The sequence below is a fragment of the Lolium perenne genome, chromosome 2 (assembly GCF_019359855.2).
Source record: "Lolium perenne isolate Kyuss_39 chromosome 2, Kyuss_2.0, whole genome shotgun sequence".
Lineage (NCBI taxonomy): Eukaryota > Viridiplantae > Streptophyta > Magnoliopsida > Poales > Poaceae > Lolium > Lolium perenne.
The window spans coordinates 169,237,724-169,255,100 of record NC_067245.2 but is presented as its reverse complement, the minus strand read 5'-3'; the positions used below and the strand labels follow the sequence as shown (position 1 = coordinate 169,255,100).

At 37.2% G+C, this 17,377-nt stretch overlaps 1 long non-coding RNA gene across 1 annotated transcript; it reads left to right on the top strand.

The window, feature by feature from the left end:
- The first annotated feature begins 2,500 nt into the window (after positions 1-2,500).
- Positions 2,501-3,936, top strand: LOC139835232 (uncharacterized). Its single transcript, XR_011751004.1, has 2 exons — positions 2,501-2,794; positions 3,607-3,936. It is a non-coding gene; the product is annotated as an uncharacterized lncRNA (long non-coding RNA).
- The last annotated feature ends 13,441 nt before the right edge of the window (positions 3,937-17,377 follow it).

Below are 17,377 nucleotides of genomic sequence, written 5' to 3'. Positions count from 1 at the left end.
ATCTGGCAATGAGGCGAAAAACATGTCTTCATTGAAAACCATTATGATCTTTAGTGAGTCCAAACAATTTTTCTTATATACTAATAGTGAGCTCCGAAATATTCTGTTTAATATTATCTGGTAGTGCCATCACTTCAAATCACTTGTGCATCCGTTTCTTCTCAGGTGCAGGGGAAGCGGTGCACTGCTGCGTGGTTTGGATGGCCGACGCCTGAACTGGTGGTTGGCTGGTTGAGGTTGGTTCTAGACACATTTTCTCCATCCCCTTTCCCGATCCAAGGTTGTGCTGTTCTTGATCCCAACTTGTGCTTTTTAGTCTGTTTACGATGTGTGCTTGTGACTGTTTGTACAGGTTCATGCGGAACCACTGTGTTTGTGGTTTTCTGGACGGGTTTGCTCTTTTACTCTGAATCCAGATGTGAGTTGACACTTTCATGTGTTATGTGTTCTCTGCTTCTTTGGTGGCTAGGGAAACATCAAACATGACTTCGGCTGTACTGACAGACAGTGAGAGGTGACGTTAGTTCAGTGATCAACTTTTTTTTAGTTTCAGCATATGATTTTTTGGCCAAATACTGTCAACAGACTACTGTTCTGCTCGCCAAGTGCTGGCAACACAAGAACAAATCCAAGAAATTTGCTACTCGAGCTGTAACTACTCAAGCATTGACCCTTTTACTGTTTTGTTTACTTTTTGAGGTTTATCATTAGGTCTGTACATGCCCTGTTTTGCATAATGCTTCCCATGCTTTGCTTGATCCGTTGTTATGCTGCTTCTAAGCCAAATGTTCTTATATTATTGGCCCTCCTCTTAAATTTTGTCACTTTGAATGTATAACTGAGTGGTAATTAATTGCAAGGTGATACCATTATGATAAAACTGAATTTGGAATATCTAATTTATGCCACTTTAAATGTATAACAATTTAGAACAAATTTCTTCTTGCAAGAATGGTTAGAATAACTGAATTATGGTAAAATTGATAATGTGTCGTTGTGAATGCCGGACTAAGACATCTCCGACTGGGGCACTTATGCCCTTCTTATTCCTCTGTTTCGCACTCTCTATCGGTAGCTCACTATATGCCATTCATATTCCAGGACCTATTAGGATACAAAGTTGATGCTCCAACCATTATTTCACTTTCTAATATTTTCTTTGCATCTCTGTTGTCACTTGGTCTAGCCAGTACTTCACTGTGTTTACGTCAATAGGTCTTTCAGTGATTGAACAATTCTTGGTTAAACCCATATATTCATTTGGCCATTATATCTATAATAACTTACCAGTGGCATGGTGGGTAATTTTGTATCAATTTTAGGGGTAGTTTTTGTGACGTACCAAACCAAACCAAACCACGGAAACACTTTTGCTTTTATTATTAGGTATAGATTTGCCTAAAGATGGTATGTATTTGAGTTTAAAGAGCCAGTACAATAACAAAGTTATCTCAGTTCTCGAAAGTTAAATGGACCTTGAACCATTTGATCCTATTTCCGTGGACAAATTTATGTTGTGGTAAGCCGTGTGTGTTGAGTTAACTCATATTTTCAAGGATTTTTCATTTTACCTTAATTAGATATTCCATGCCGTTATCTACAGGAACTTGATGGGGTCAAATCCATGTGCCTCCAAATCATGTATGTCATCAGTCCAATTAGACACGTCTAAGAAGTTATTAGCTTTCTCTTCATGTCAACTATATTTTGCATTTCTGTTTTTGGGTTGCCCATTTGATTCTACCCTCTGTTTTCTGGTGCATGTGTATTATAAAGAAAGAAGATGGAGTTTAATATAAGAATGGGCATACATCTTGATGTTCGCGTAGATAAATGTTGAACTTTTTGAATTTTTTTACCATTATGCAAGTTGGGGATCTTTCCGTTTGTTCACCGAAACCTGCTCTTCTAGCTATATTCTACCTTTTTTCTTATCGTACCTATATTCTCTCTTGTTTTGTTGTTTTAGGCATTGAAGATTTAGGGTGGGGTCAATGCTATCGTTAGTAGGCAAAGGGCATTAGTATGTGTGTGGCGGGAATGTTTAGACAATAACTACCAAGAAGAAAGAACTTCTCAGGTTTTCATCACAGTGTGATTATTAAAAGTGCTCTCCTTGGTTAATTTTTACGGCCTCAGGAGTCATTTCTGAATTTAACTACATTCGTAGGGATTGCCATACAAATTATGATAGTTTCAAAATGACTTCATCTCCTTAATCCCAACATATCAATAGAGAAAAAAATTACCCAGTGGTGTAGTGTGGCTAATCAATTGTAGGTGGTTTAAAAGCCCTTGATGGTATTGGTGCACCCCTATGTACTTGACAATTCCTTCCTCGTTTTTCTCTGTAACACCATTAGTTCATTTATATGGCAGTGGTAATTCAAGGAGACGACAAATGTTATTGCATAGTCTACATTAAATATGTCAAAAAGCGTTACTTCAATGGTCTCAACTGCATAGACAGTTATATTTGGCACAACGGAGGTATATATATTTTAACGTACTTTTATGGTCTCTTTACGTGCCTACAAAAAACCTGGCGATGGCTACTATATTGTTTACGTTGCCACATAATTACCGATGGATCATGTCTATTTCCTGTTTACGTCGCCACATAATTACCAATTTATTACATTAGGCAAACTCTTCTACCCGTGACGAGATTGGTTCAGTTCTTCGTACCTCAACATTCCTTGCATGTGTTTCAAGCCTAGACTCATTGACGCAGGGGGCTCGGTGTCACGTCTGGTGGCCAAGCACGAAGTCAAAGCTACACATGCTGCTAATGGTCAGTCCTCCATATTGCTTTCTTTCATCTTTTGTTTTCTCCTTCATGTTACTTGCATACCTCTGTTTTTATAAACGAGCCAGACCCATCATTTTTACCAAGTGTATCCAAATATTGTTGCAAATCTACCAGTACTGTAAAATTTTACTCCCTCTGATCCATAATATCCACTGGGCGATAATCCAACTACACTTTTTATGGTCTAAAGTTTTCAAATGCATTTAACTTTCTACTGGGGTTGTCAAAGGTCTGATACTTTTTAATGGTCTAAAGATTTCCATAGAATGCACCAATGAATTTTGTCGGCTATGTTATATAATAGGCTTGGAACAATATTAATATTAGCTTAAGGAGTACCTATTTTCGGATCTCTATCATAGAATATTTGTTTCTTGGTTTGTGATTTACTATGGTTTGCAACGATTTTTGAAACCTAAACAAAATAGTATTTTCCCGCTTACACATAAGCCTCACCTGATCGTGTGCCAAGGCGCCCGATTTAGTCAGTCATTATGGCCAGCAAATTGGGTTATCCAAATAGTATAAACCTTTTATACAATGACAATGTACCCGCGTAGTTGCAATCTAAACATCGTCGGCCTCTCTTCTTTTGTGCATCAACTATGCGGCAACATCATGTGACCATGTTCTCTTTTAACTTTAGTCTGGCTCCCTTTTTGCATCACTTGGTTTTCCTCTTGATACAAAAAAACGATAATATGCAATGTGTAATGATTTGTTTCCTCTTTGGCAGGAGACTTGCAACTTTCATATATTTTCCATTTTACTCTATTTTCCTCCTCTATTAACAGGTTGGAGCTATATGGCAGCCAACAAGTTCATCAATATCTCTATTACGGCCATCGCTATCTTCCATTTCACAATATGTGCTTTCTTATAATGTTATCATGCAGATGCCAATTCATTTCTCTGTCCATATATCTTTGAGAAGGTCGGCATAGCTGTTTGTTTGAGGCTCAACGTGATACCAGCCTTTGATTCAAGCTTTGCTTTTTGTTTTCCCAGGAGCCTTAGCTTTTAGTGTTATTAATTTATCATGGATGTTTGTTTTGTGTTCTTCACATTCCATGGACTACAAAGAATATGTGTTATTCCATTTATAGTCGTTTGGTACATCTAAAGTGGAGACCAGTGAAACATATATATGCATTTGTTCATGTTGTGTGTGATATATTTCCCTACATTCTCTATATCGAGTTGTATGCTTAACATAGTATTTTACTAGGTCCTAAAATATCATTTGTGTATGTGTGACACTCATGTTTTGTTAAGAGTACCTGGTTGTTGTTTTTACAAAATGTTTATTAATGCGAAAGACGGTCGCCAGAGTATCTGGTTGTTGTCTTTACAAAATGTTTATTAATGTGAAAGACGGTCGCCACTCCTAATTGCTTTTTTTTTGAACACGGAGTGCCCCGAAGGGCATAGAAGCTTCATTAATAACCAACAGTGGGTGTACAATACATTACAAAGGACCCCATGAAAAAGAAAATTACACATAGGTCCTTGATATTTGTAGAAAGGGCCTCACTGAAAGAAAAGGAAAAGCAATCATGCCCTTCTCTTTCCCCACCGACGAGCAGGAGATCAACCATGTTGCCATCGAGCTCCAAAGCGGGGATGAAACCACTTTCTTTACAATCGACGTGGGATGCAACCGTCAATCTCAGAAGGGGCCTCCGATGGAGGTTGAAGATTTGCCAGATCTCACTGGCTTGGATAACGGCCAACATCTGTGCTGCCGATGTTGTGCTCCAAGAAGGTGCTTCAGAAGGACTCCATCCTCCTTTGCCAAGGCCACGACAGAGAGCTAATTACTTCTGGTAACTACTAAATAAGAGCATGAGCTTCAGGCGCTACTGAGGTTTTATCTTAATTGCTTCCAGTAAAACCTAATAAATGTATTTTCAGATTGGCAGTTTATTTAATCGTGATTATACAAAATAAACACCAACACGATTTTCACGGGATCGTGCGCCAAGGCGCACATCTAAATCTAGTTGGCATTACTAGTGGTGGTAATAGTCCAAACTTTAGCTACATTCTTTTCTTTAGCTAGTTTTTCATTTTCTTCTCTATCCCACCTAGCACGCAGTTCAGCCATCAATCTTATATTCTCATTAATTCTAACTTGGATGGCATTTGCTGTAGTAACAATTTTATTATGATGATTTTCATTTGGCATAACTTTCGATTTCAAAAGATCAACATCAGCAGCAAGACTATCGACTTTAGAAGCAAGTATATCAATTTTCCCAAGCTTTTCTTCAACAGATTTGTTAAAGGCAGTTTGTGTACTAATAAATTCTTTAAGCATGGCTTCAAGTCCAGGGGGTGAACTCCTATTATTGTTGTAAGAATTCCCATAAGAATTAGCATAACCGTTACCATTATTATAAGGATATGGCCTATAGTTATTACTAGAATTGTTCCGGTAAGCATTGTTGTTGAAATTATTATTTTTAATGAAGTTTACATCAACATGTTCTTCTTGTGCAACCAATGAAGCTAACGGAACATTATTAGGATCAACATTTGTCCTATCATTCACAAGCATAGACAGAATAGCATCAATCTTATCACTCAAGGAAGAGGTTTCTTCAACAGAATTTACCTTCTTACCTTGTGGAGCTCTTTCCGTGTGCCATTCAGAGTAGTTGATCATCATATTATCAAGAAGCTTTGTTGCTTCACCAAGAGTGATGGACATAAAGGTACCTCCAGCAGCTGAATCCAATAAATTCCGTGAAGAAAAATTTAGTCCTGCATAGAAGGTTTGGATGATCATCCAAGTAGTCAGTCCATGGGTTGGGCAATTTTTAACCAGAGATTTCATTCTTTCCCAAGCTTGAGCAACATTTTCAGTATCTAATTGTTTAAAATTCATTATGCTCCTCCTCAAAGATATAATTTTAGCAGGGGGATAATATCTACCAATAAAAGCATCCTTGCATTTAGTCCATGAATCAATACTATTCTTAGGCAGAGATAGCAACCAATCTTTAGCTCTTCCTCTTAATGAGAAAGGGAACAATTTTAATTTTATAATGTCACCATCTACATCTTTATATTTTTGCATTTCACATAGTTCAACAAAATTATTAAGATGGGCAGCAGCATCATTAGAACTAACACCAGAAAATTGCTCTCGCATAACAAGATTCAGTAAAGCAGGTTTAATTTCAAAGAATTCTGCTGTAGTAGCAGGTGGAGCAATAGGTGTGCATAAGAAATCATTATTATTTGTGGTTGTGAAGTCACACAACTTAGTATTTTCAGGGTTGGCCATTTTAGCAACAGTAAATAAAGCAAACTAGATAAAGTAAATGCAAGTAACTAATTTTTTTGTGTTTTTGATATAGCAAACAAGATACAAATAAAGTAAAACTAGCAACTAATTTTTTTGTATTTTGATTTAGTGCAGCAAACAAAGTAGTAAATAAAATAAGCAAGACAAAAACAAAGTAAAGAGATTGGGAAGTGGAGACTCCCCTTGCAGCGTGTCTTGATCTCCCCGGCAACGGCGCCAGAAAAAGAGCTTGATGGCGTGTAACTCACACGTTCGTTGGGAACCCCAAGAGGAAGGTATGATGCGCACAGCAGCAAGTTTTCCCTCAGAAAGAAACCAAGGTTTATCGAACCAGGAGGAGCCAAGAAGCACGTTGAAGGTTGATGGCGGCGGGATGTAGTGCGGCGCAACACCAGGGATTCCGGCGCCAACGTGGAACCTGCACAACACAACCAAAGTACTTTGCCCCAACGAAACAGTGAGGTTGTCAATCTCACCGGCTTGCTGTAACAAAGGATTAACCGTATTGTGTGGAAGATGATTGTTTGCAGAAAAACAGTAGAACAGTATTGCAGTAGATTGTATTTCAGTATAGAGAATTGGACCGGGGTCCACAGTTCACTAGAGGTGTCTCTCCCATAAGATAAACAGCATGTTGGGTGAACAAATTACAGTTGGGCAATTGACATATAAAGAGGGCATGACCATGCACATACATATTATGATGAGTATAGTGAGATTTAATTGGGCATTACGACAAAGTACATAGACCGCCATCCAGCATGCATCTATGCCTAAAAAGTCCACCTTCAGGTTATCATCCGAACCCCCTCCAGTATTAAGTTGCTAACAACAGACAATTGCATTAAGTATTGCGCGTAATGTAATCAGTAACTACATCCTTGAACATAGCACCAATGTTTTATCCCTAGTGGCAACAGCACATCCACAACCTTAGAACTTTCTGTCACTGTCCCAGATATCAATGGAGGCATGAACCCACTATCGAGCATAAATACTCCCTCTTGGAGTTACAAGCATCTACTTGGCCAGAGCATCTACTAGTAACGGAGAGCATGCAAGATCATAAACAACACATAGACATAACTTTGATAATCAACATAACAAGTATTCTCTATTCATCGGATCCCAACAAACGCAACATATAGAATTACAGATAGATGATCTTGATCATGTTAGGCAGCTCACAAGATCCGACAATGAAGCACAATGGGGAGAAGACAACCATCTAGCTACTGCTATGGACCCATAGTCCAGGGGTAGACTACTCACACATCACTCCGGAGGCGACCATGGCGGCGTAGAGTCCTCCGGGAGATGAATCCCCTCTCCGGCAGGGTGCCGGAGGCGATCTCCTGGATCCCCCGAGATGGGATCGGCGGCGGCGGCGTCTCTGGAAGGTTTTCCGTATCGTGGCTCTCGGTACTGGGGGTTTCGCGACGGAGGCTTTAAGTAGGCGGAAGGGCAGGTCAGGGGGCCACACGAGGGCCCCACACCACAGGGCCGCGCGGCCAAGGGGGGGGGGGCCGCACCGCCCTAGGGTTTGGGCACCTCGTGGCCCCACTTCGTCTCCTCTTCGGTCTTCTGGAAGCTTCGTGGCAAAATAGGACCCTGGGCGTTGATTTCGTCCAATTCCAAGAATATTTCGTTACTAGGATTTCTGAAACCAAAAACAGCAGAAAAAACAAGAATCGGCACTTCGGCATCTTGTTAATAGGTTAGTTCCAGAAAATGCACGAATATGACATAAAGTGTGCATAAAACATGTAGATAACATCAATAATGTGGCATGGAACATAAGAAATTATCGATACGTCGGAGACGTATCAGCAGGTTCCTCAACGTTTTCAAAGGCGGCATGAGATCGAAAGAAATAGGCAAGTGACCAAAAATCAGAGGGTGAAACATAATCCAAGAAAAGAAACTTTTATTGTACATAGAGGATGACATGTGGGTCCCATTTTGCAGCAGCGGTCCCAACGTTTCAAATGTGGCTTGAGATCAAAAGAAAAAGAAAGTAGCCAGAAATTAGGGGGTGAAAAAATCCAAGAAAATAAAGTTGATGGACATAGGGGATGACATGCGGATCCCACGAGCCAACAGCTTACTTAACATTTCCAAGGCGGCAGGGGATCACAAGAAAAAGGAAATAGCCAAAAATCAGAGGGTGAAAAAAACCAAGAAAATGAACTTTTATAGTACATAGAGGATGACATGCGGGTCCCATGAGCCAGCAGGTTCCTCAAAACGTGTCAAACGTGGCATGAGATCGAAAGAAAAAGGCAAGTGACCAAATATCAGGAGCCAAAAATCAGAGGGTGAAAAAAATCCAAGAAAATAAACTTGTATAGCACATAGAGGATGACATGCGGGTCCCATGAGCTAGCAGGTTCCTCAAAACGTTTCAAACGTGGCATGAGATGGAAAGAAAAAGGCAAGTGCCAAATATCAGGAGCCACAAATAATCCAAGAAAAGAAATTTTATTGTACATAGAGGATGACATGCGGGTCCCATTTTGCAGCAGCGGTCTCAACGTTTCCAAGGCGGCACAGGACCAAAAGAAAAATGAAGTAGCCAGAAATAAGGGTGTCAAAAAAATCCAAGAAAAGGAATATTTCAATTGGGCTGCATCTGGACATCTGGGCCTGCGAACTATCCTGCTGGGCCTTTTGACTCGTACAATTTCAGCCCACTCCAAAACAGGAAAGTTCGGATTTTTCTAAAAAAAACAGGAAGTCATATGCTTCGCAAAAACAAAAAACAAGGAGATTCAACATATAAATTTGTTTATGTAAAAATAAAGATTTAATTTATCCGTTTGAAATAGCTCAGAGCGCAATACACTGTTTATTGTCTGCAAAATAATCAAGATATCACATGTTTCTTGTACGGGGAGGCTGACATCGGGGACCCATGAGCCAGCAGCGTCGTCAACGTTTTAAAGGCGGCACGGGATGGAAAGAAAAAATAAACCAAAAATATGTTGGTAAAAAATCCAAGAAAAGAAACATTTTCGTTCTGAGAGGATGACATGCGGGACCCATGAGGCAGCAACATCCTCAGCGTTTATTGTTCATAGAGGCTGACATGTGGGACCCGTGAGCCAGCAGCGTCCTCAACGTTTGAAAGGCGGCAGGAGATCGAAAGAAAAAATAAGCCAAAAATCATTTGGTAAACAAAATCCAAGAAAACAAACATTTACCGTTCTGAGAGGATGACATGCGGGACCCATGAGGCAGCAGCATCCTCAACGATTCCAAGGCGGCAGGGGATTAAAGAAAAAAAAGGAAATATCCAGAAATTAATTAGGGGTTCAAAATAAATCCATCAAAGGAAACTTTTATTGTTCATAGAGGATGACATGTGGGACCGACCTGCCAACAACGTCCTCATTGTTTCAAAGGGGGCAGGAGATCAAAAGAAAAAGGCAAATAGCCAGAAATTAGGGGTCAAAAATAACTCCAAGAAAGGAAACTTTTATTGTTCGTAGAGGATGACATGCGGGACCCATGAGCCAGCAGCTTACTCAATGTTTCAAAGGCGACATGAGATCGAAAGAAATAGGCAAGTGACAAAATATCAGGAGACAAAGATATTCCAAGAAAAAAAACTTTATTTTACATAGAGAATGACATGCGGGTCCCATTTTGCAGCAGCGGTCCCAACATTTCAAATGCGGCTTGAGATCAAAAGCAAAAAGAAAGTAGCCAGAAATTAGGGGGTAAAAAAAACTCCAAGAAAGGAAAGTTTTATCGTTCATACAGGCTGACATGTGGGACCTATGAGCCAGCAGAGTCCTCAACGTTTCAAAGGCAGCAGGGGATCAAAAGAAAAAGGAAATAGCCAAAAATCAGAGGGTGAAAAAAAAACCAAGAAAATGAACTTTTATAGTACATAGAGGATGACATGCGGGTCCCATGAGCCTGCAGGTTCCTAAACGTTTCAAACGTGGCATGAGATCGAAAGAAAAAGGCAAGTGACCAAATATCAGGATCCAAAAATAATTCAAGAAAAGAAACTTGATTGTACATAGAGGATGACATGCGGGTCCCATTTAGCAGCAGCGGTATCACCATTTGAGAGGCTGCACGGGATCGAAAGAAAAAGGCAAGTGACCAAATATTAGGATCCAAAAATAATTCAAGAAAAGAAAGTTTTATAGTACATAGAGGATGACATGCGGGTCCCATTTAGCAGCAGCGGTCTCACCGTTTGAGAGGCGGCATGGGATCGAAAGAAAAAGGTAAGTGACCAAATATGACGTGCCAAAAAAAATCAAAGAAAAGAAAGTTTTATAGTACATAGAGGATGACATGCGAGTCCCATTTAGCAGCAGCGGTCACACCGTTTGAGAGGTGGCAGGGGATCGAAAGAAAAAGGTAAGTGACCAAATATGAGGTGCCAATAAAAATCCAAGAAAAGAAAGTTTTATAGTACATAGAGGATGACATGCGGGTCCCATTTAGCAAGGAAGAGATTGCCAGTTTGAGAGGCGGCAGGGGATCGAAAGAAAAAGGCAAGTGACCAAATTTGAGGTGCCAAAAAAATACAAGAAAAGAAAGTTTAATAGTACATAGAGGATGACATGCGGGTCCCATTTAGCAGCAGCGGTATCACCGTTTGAGAGGCGGCAGGGGATCGAAAGAAAAAGGCAAGTGACCAAATATGAGGTGCCAAAAAAATCCAAGAAAAGAAAGTTTTATAGTACATAGAGGATGACATGCGGGTCCCAATTAGCAGCAGCGGTCTCAACGTTTCAAGGCGGCAAGGGATCAAAAGAAAAAGGAAGTAGCCAGAAATCAGGGGGTTAAAAAAATCCAAGAATAGAAAGAATTTTGGTTCATAGAGGATGACATGCGGGACCCATGATCCTGCATCGTAAACGGCTCGATCGGAGAGCGTTGAACGAGATGGCGCGATCGAGAAAAAAAACATTGCCAGAGAGGCTGCCATCTGGGCCCTACATCCCTCGGCGGTGCGGATTTGCGTTGACTCGGCCGGCGAACCCGAGAATTCGAGATGCACCACGTCCCGGGACACCATACGCAACGTTTTAGCCGTTTTCGTCGGGCTAGGTGGCCTCAAAAAAGAGAAAAAAAAACGTTTTGACATGCACAACGGACAGACCCAAAATCGTCGGCCATGGTACAACAGCAACCACGGCGCGACTTCAACTTCGTCGGCCATGGCAACTTTTCTTGTAGTGTAAGTTACCTTGTGTTTTCTTGAATTGTAATTCATGTACCATTCCTCCCAATTTTTATGCCTATTTGAATGTTGGTCAAATCATAAGTTTGACCAAGATTTGACCAAGTTTAAAACATGAAAATGAAAAGGTAAGCCTGGATCCTTCTTAGTAACTCTAAAATGAAGCTTTTGGGAGGTTTTTGATATTTCCATGTTTGAAACACAAAACCACTTCTCTTCATGCTTGACTTCATAAGACAGAGTTTAGGGTTAGGGGGTAGATACATGATTGCCTTGTTTGAATATGTTTAGACCTTGTTTATCAACTTGAATGCTTACTATATGACATGAGAAGACTACGTACTTTGGTTTTTCATTTTTAATTTTTTTAATTTTATGCCCATTTGAATCTTGGTCAAATACTAGTTATGACCAAGATGTAAACAAGTTTAAAACATGAAAATGAAAAGGTAAGCACGGATCCTTCTTAGACACTCTAAAATGAATATTTTGGGAGGTTCTTGAAATTTCCAAGTTTGAAACCCAAAACCACTTCTCTTCATGCTTGACTACATAAGACAGAGTTTAGGGTTAGGGGTAGATACACATGATTTTTCTTGTTTGAATATATCTAGACCTTGTTTATCAACTTTAATGATTACTATATGACATAAGAAAACTATGTGCTTTCGTTTTTAATTTTTCTGATTTTTTTTAAATTTTGATGCACATTTGAATCTTTGTCAAATCCTAGGTTTGACCAAGATTTAAACAAGTATAAAACATGAAAATGAGAAGGGTAAGCCTGTATCCTTCTTAGCCACTCTAAAATGAAGTTTTTGGGATGTTCTTGAAATTTTCATGTTTGAAACCCAAAACCACTTCTCTTCATGCTTGACTTCATAAGATAGAGTTTAGGGGCTAGGGGGTAGATACATGATTTGCCTAGGTTTGAATATGTCCAAACCTTGTTTATCAACTTGAATGCTTACTATATGACATAAGAAGACTATATGCTTTTGCTTTTCATTTTTCTGATTTTTTTTTGAATTTTATGCCCATTTGAATCTTTTGGTCAAATCCTAGGTTTAATTTGACACAGGTTTAAACAAGTTCAAAATATGAAAATGAAAAGGTGGTAAGCATGGATCCTTCTTATATATATTAGTCACTCTAAAATGAAGCTTTGGGAGGTTTTTGAAATTTCCATGTTTGAAACCCAAAACCACTTCTCTTCATGCTGTTGACTTCATAAGATTGAGTTTAGCTAGGGGTTAGGGGTATATATAGATACATGATTTGTCTTGTTTGAATATGTGTCTAGACCTTGTTTATCAACTTTAATGCTTACTATATGACATAAGAAAACTATGTGCTTTAATTTGGTTTATAATTTTTCTATTTTTTTTAATTTTGATGCACATTTTGTATCTTCGTGAAATCCTAGGTTTGACCAAGATTTAAACAAGTATAAAACATGAAAATGAAAAGGGAAGCATGTATCCTTGTTTAGACTGTGTTTATCAACTTGAATGCTTACTATATGACATAAGAATACTATGTGCTTTGGTTTTCATTTTTTTGACCAAGATTTGAACATGTTTCAAACATGAAAATAAAAGGTAAGCATGGATCCTTCTTAGTCACTCTAAAATGAAGCTTTGGGGGGTTCTTGAAATTTCCATGTTTGAAACCCAAAACCACTTCTCTTCACGCTTGACTTCATAAGACATAGTTAAGGGTTAGGGGGTAGATACATGTTTTTTTCTATTTTGAATATGTCTAGACCTTGTTGATCAACTTGAATGCTTACTATATATGACATAAGAAGGCTATGTGCTTTGGTTTTTCATTTTTCATTTTTTTAATTTTATGCCCATTTGAATCTTGGTCAAATACTAGTTATGACCAAGATGTAAACAAGTTTAAAACATGAAAATGAAAAGGTAAGCATGGATCCTTCTTAGACACTCTAAAATGAATATTTTGGGAGGTTCTTGAAATTTCCAAGTTTGAAACCCAAAACCACTTCTCTTCATGCTTGACTACATAAGACAGAGTTTAGGGTTAGGGGTAGATACACATGATTTTTCTTGTTTGAATATATCTAGACCTTGTTTATCAACTTTAATGCTTACTATATGACATAAGAAAACTATGTGCTTTCATTTTTAATTTTTCTGATTTTTTTAAATTTTGATGCACATTTGAATTTTTGTCAAATCCTAGGTTTGACCAAGATGTAAACAAGTATAAAACATGAAAATGAGAAGGGTAAGCCTGTATCCTTCTTAGCCACTCTAAAATGATGTTTTTGGGATGTTCTTGAAATTTTCATGTTTGAAACCCAAAACCACTTCTCTTCATGCTTGACTTCATAAGATAGAGTTTAGGGGCTAGGGGGTAGATACATGATTTGCCTAGGTTTGAATATGTCCAAACCTTGTTTATCAACTTGAATGCTTACTATATGACATAAGAAGACTATATGCTTTTGCTTTTCATTTTTCTGATTTTTTTTTGAATTTTATGCCCATTTGAATCTTTTGGTCAAATCCTAGGTTTAATTTGACACAGGTTTAAACAAGTTCAAAATATGAAAATGAAAAGGTGGTAAGCATGGATCCTTCTTATATATATTAGTCACTCTAAAATGAAGCTTTGGGAGGTTTTTGAAATTTCCATGTTTGAAACCCAAAACCACTTCTCTTCATGCTGTTGACTTCATAAGATAGAGTTTAGCTAGGGGTTAGGGGTATATATAGATACATGATTTGTCTTGTTTGAATATGTGTCTAGACCTTGTTTATCAACTTTAATGCTTACTATATGACATAAGAAAACTATGTGCTTTAATTTGGTTTATAATTTTTCTATTTTTTTTAATTTTGATGCACATTTTGTATCTTCGTGAAATCCTAGGTTTGACCAAGATTTAAACAAGTATAAAACATGAAAATGAAAAGGGAAGCAAGTATCCTTGTTTAGACTGTGTTTATCAACTTGAATGCTTACTATATGACATAAGAATACTATGTGCTTTGGTTTTCATTTTTTTGACCAAGATTTGAACATGTTTCAAACATGAAAATAAAAGGTAAGCATGGATCCTTCTTAGTCACTCTAAAATGAAGCTTTGGGGGGTTCTTGAAATTTCCATGTTTGAAACCCAAAACCACTTCTCTTCACGCTTGACTTCATAAGACATAGTTAAGGGTTAGGGGGGTAGATACATGTTTTTTTCTATTTTGAATATGTCTAGACCTTGTTGATCAACTTGAATGCTTACTATATATGACATAAGAAGGCTATGTGCTTTGGTTTTTCATTTTTCATTTTTTTAATTTTATGCCCATTTGAATCTTGGTCAAATACTAGTTATGACCAAGATGTAAACAAGTTTAAAACATGAAAATGAAAAGGTAAGCATGGATTCTTCTTAGACACTCTAAAATTAATATTTTGGGAGGTTCTTGAAATTTCCAAGTTTGAAACCCAAAAACACTTCTCTTCATGCTTGACTACATAAGACAGAGTTTAGGGTTAGGGGTAGATACACATGATTTTTCTTGTTTGAATATATCTAGACCTTGTTTATCAACTTTAATGCTTACTATATGACATAAGAAAACTATGTGCTTTCGTTTTTAATTTTTCTGATTTTTTTTAAATTTTGATGCACATTTGAATCTTTGTCAAATCCTAGGTTTGACCAAGATTTAAACAAGTATAAAACATGAAAATGAGAAGGGTAAGCCTGTATCCTTCTTAGTCACTCTAAAATGAAGTTTTTGGGATGTTCTTGAAATTTTCATGTTTGAAACCCAAAACCACTTCTCTTCATGCTTGACTTCATAAGATAGAGTTTAGGGGCTAGGGGGTAGATACATGATTTGCCTAGGTTTGAATATGTCCAAACCTTGTTTATCAACTTGAATGCTTACTATATGACATAAGAAGACTATATGCTTTTGTTTTTCATTTTTCTGATTTTTTTTTGAATTTTATGCCCATTTGAATCTTTTGGTCAAATCCTAGGTTTAATTTGACACAGGTTTAAACAAGTTCAAAATATGAAAATTAAAAGGTGGTAAGCATGGATCCTTCTTATATATATTAGTCACTCTAAAATGAAGCTTTGGGAGGTTTTTGAAATTTCCATGTTTGAAACCCAAAACCACTTCTCTTCATGCTGTTGACTTCATAAGATAGAGTTTAGCTAGGGGTTAGGGGTATATATAGATACATGATTTGTCTTGTCTGAATATGTGTCTAGACCTTGCTTATCAACTTTAATGCTTACTATATGACATAAGAAAATTATGTGCTTTAATTTGGTTTTTAATTTTTCTATTTTTTTTAATTTTGATGCACATTTTGAATCTTGGTGAAATCCTAGGTTTGACCAAGATTTAAACAAGTATAAAACATGAAAATGAAAAGGGAAGCATGTATCCTTGTTTAGACTGTGTTTATCAACTTGAATGCTTACTATATGACATAAGAATACTATGTGCTTTGGTTTTCATTTTTTTGACCAAGATTTGAACATGTTTCAAACATGGAAATAAAAGGTAAGCATGGATCCTTCTTAGTCACTCTGAAATGAAGCTTTGGGGGGTTCTTGAAATTTCCATGTTTGAAACCCAAAACCACTTCTCTTCATGCTTGACTTCATAAGACATAGTTAAGGGTTAGGGGGTAGATACATGTTTTTTTCTATTTTGAATATGTCTAGACCTTGTTGATCAACTTGAATGCTTACTATATATGACATAAGAAGGCTATGTGCTTTGGTTTTTCATTTTTCATTTTTTTAATTATATGCCCATTTGAATCTTGGTCAAATACTAGTTATGACCAAGATGTAAACAAGTTTAAAACATGAAAATGAAAAGGTAAGCATGGATCCTTCTTAGACACTCTAAAATGAATATTTTGGGAGGTTCTTGAAATTTCCAAGTTTGAAACCCAAAAACACTTCTCTTCATGCTTGACTACATAAGACAGAGTTTAGGGTTAGGGGTAGATACACATGATTTTTCTTGTTTGAATATATCTAGACCTTGTTTATCAACTTTAATGCTTACTATATGACATAAGAAAACTATGTGCTTTCGTTTTTAATTTTTCTGATTTTTTTTAAATTTTGATGCACATTTGAATCTTTGTCAAATCCTAGGTTTGACCAAGATTTAAACAAGTATAAAACATGAAAATGAGAAGGGTAAGCCTGTATCCTTCTTAGTCACTCTAAAATGAAGTTTTTGGGATGTTCTTGAAATTTTCATGTTTGAAACCCAAAACCACTTCTCTTCATGCTTGACTTCATAAGATAGAGTTTAGGGGCTAGGGGGTAGATACATGATTTGCCTAGGTTTGAATATGTCCAAACCTTGTTTATCAACTTGAATGCTTACTATATGACATTAGAAGACTATATGCTTTTGTTTTTCATTTTTCTGATTTTTTTTGAATTTTATGCCCATTTGAATCTTTTGGTCAAATCCTAGGTTTAATTTGACACAGGTTTAAACAAGTTTACAATATGAAAATGAAAAGGTGGTAAGCATGGATCCTTCTTATATATATTAGTCACTCTAAAATGAAGCTTTGGGAGGTTTTTGAAATTTCCATGTTTGAAACCCAAAACCACTTCTCTTCATGCTGTTCACTTCATAAGATAGAGTTTAGCTAGGGGTTAGGGGTATATATAGATACATGATTTGTCTTGTTTGAATATGTATCTAGACCTTGTTTATCAACTTTAATGCTTAGTATATGACATAAGAAAACTATGTGCTTTAATTTGGTTTTTAATTTTTCTATTTTTTTAATTTTGATGCACATTTTGAATCTTGGCGAAATCCTAGGTTTGACCAAGATTTAAACAAGTATAAAACATGAAAATGAAAAGGGAAGCATGTATCCTTGTTTAGACTGTGTTTATCAACTTGAATGCTTACTATATGACATAAGAATACTATGTGCTTTGGTTTTCATTTTTTTGACTAAGATTTGAACATGTTTCAAACATGAAAATAAAAGGTAAGCATGGATCCTT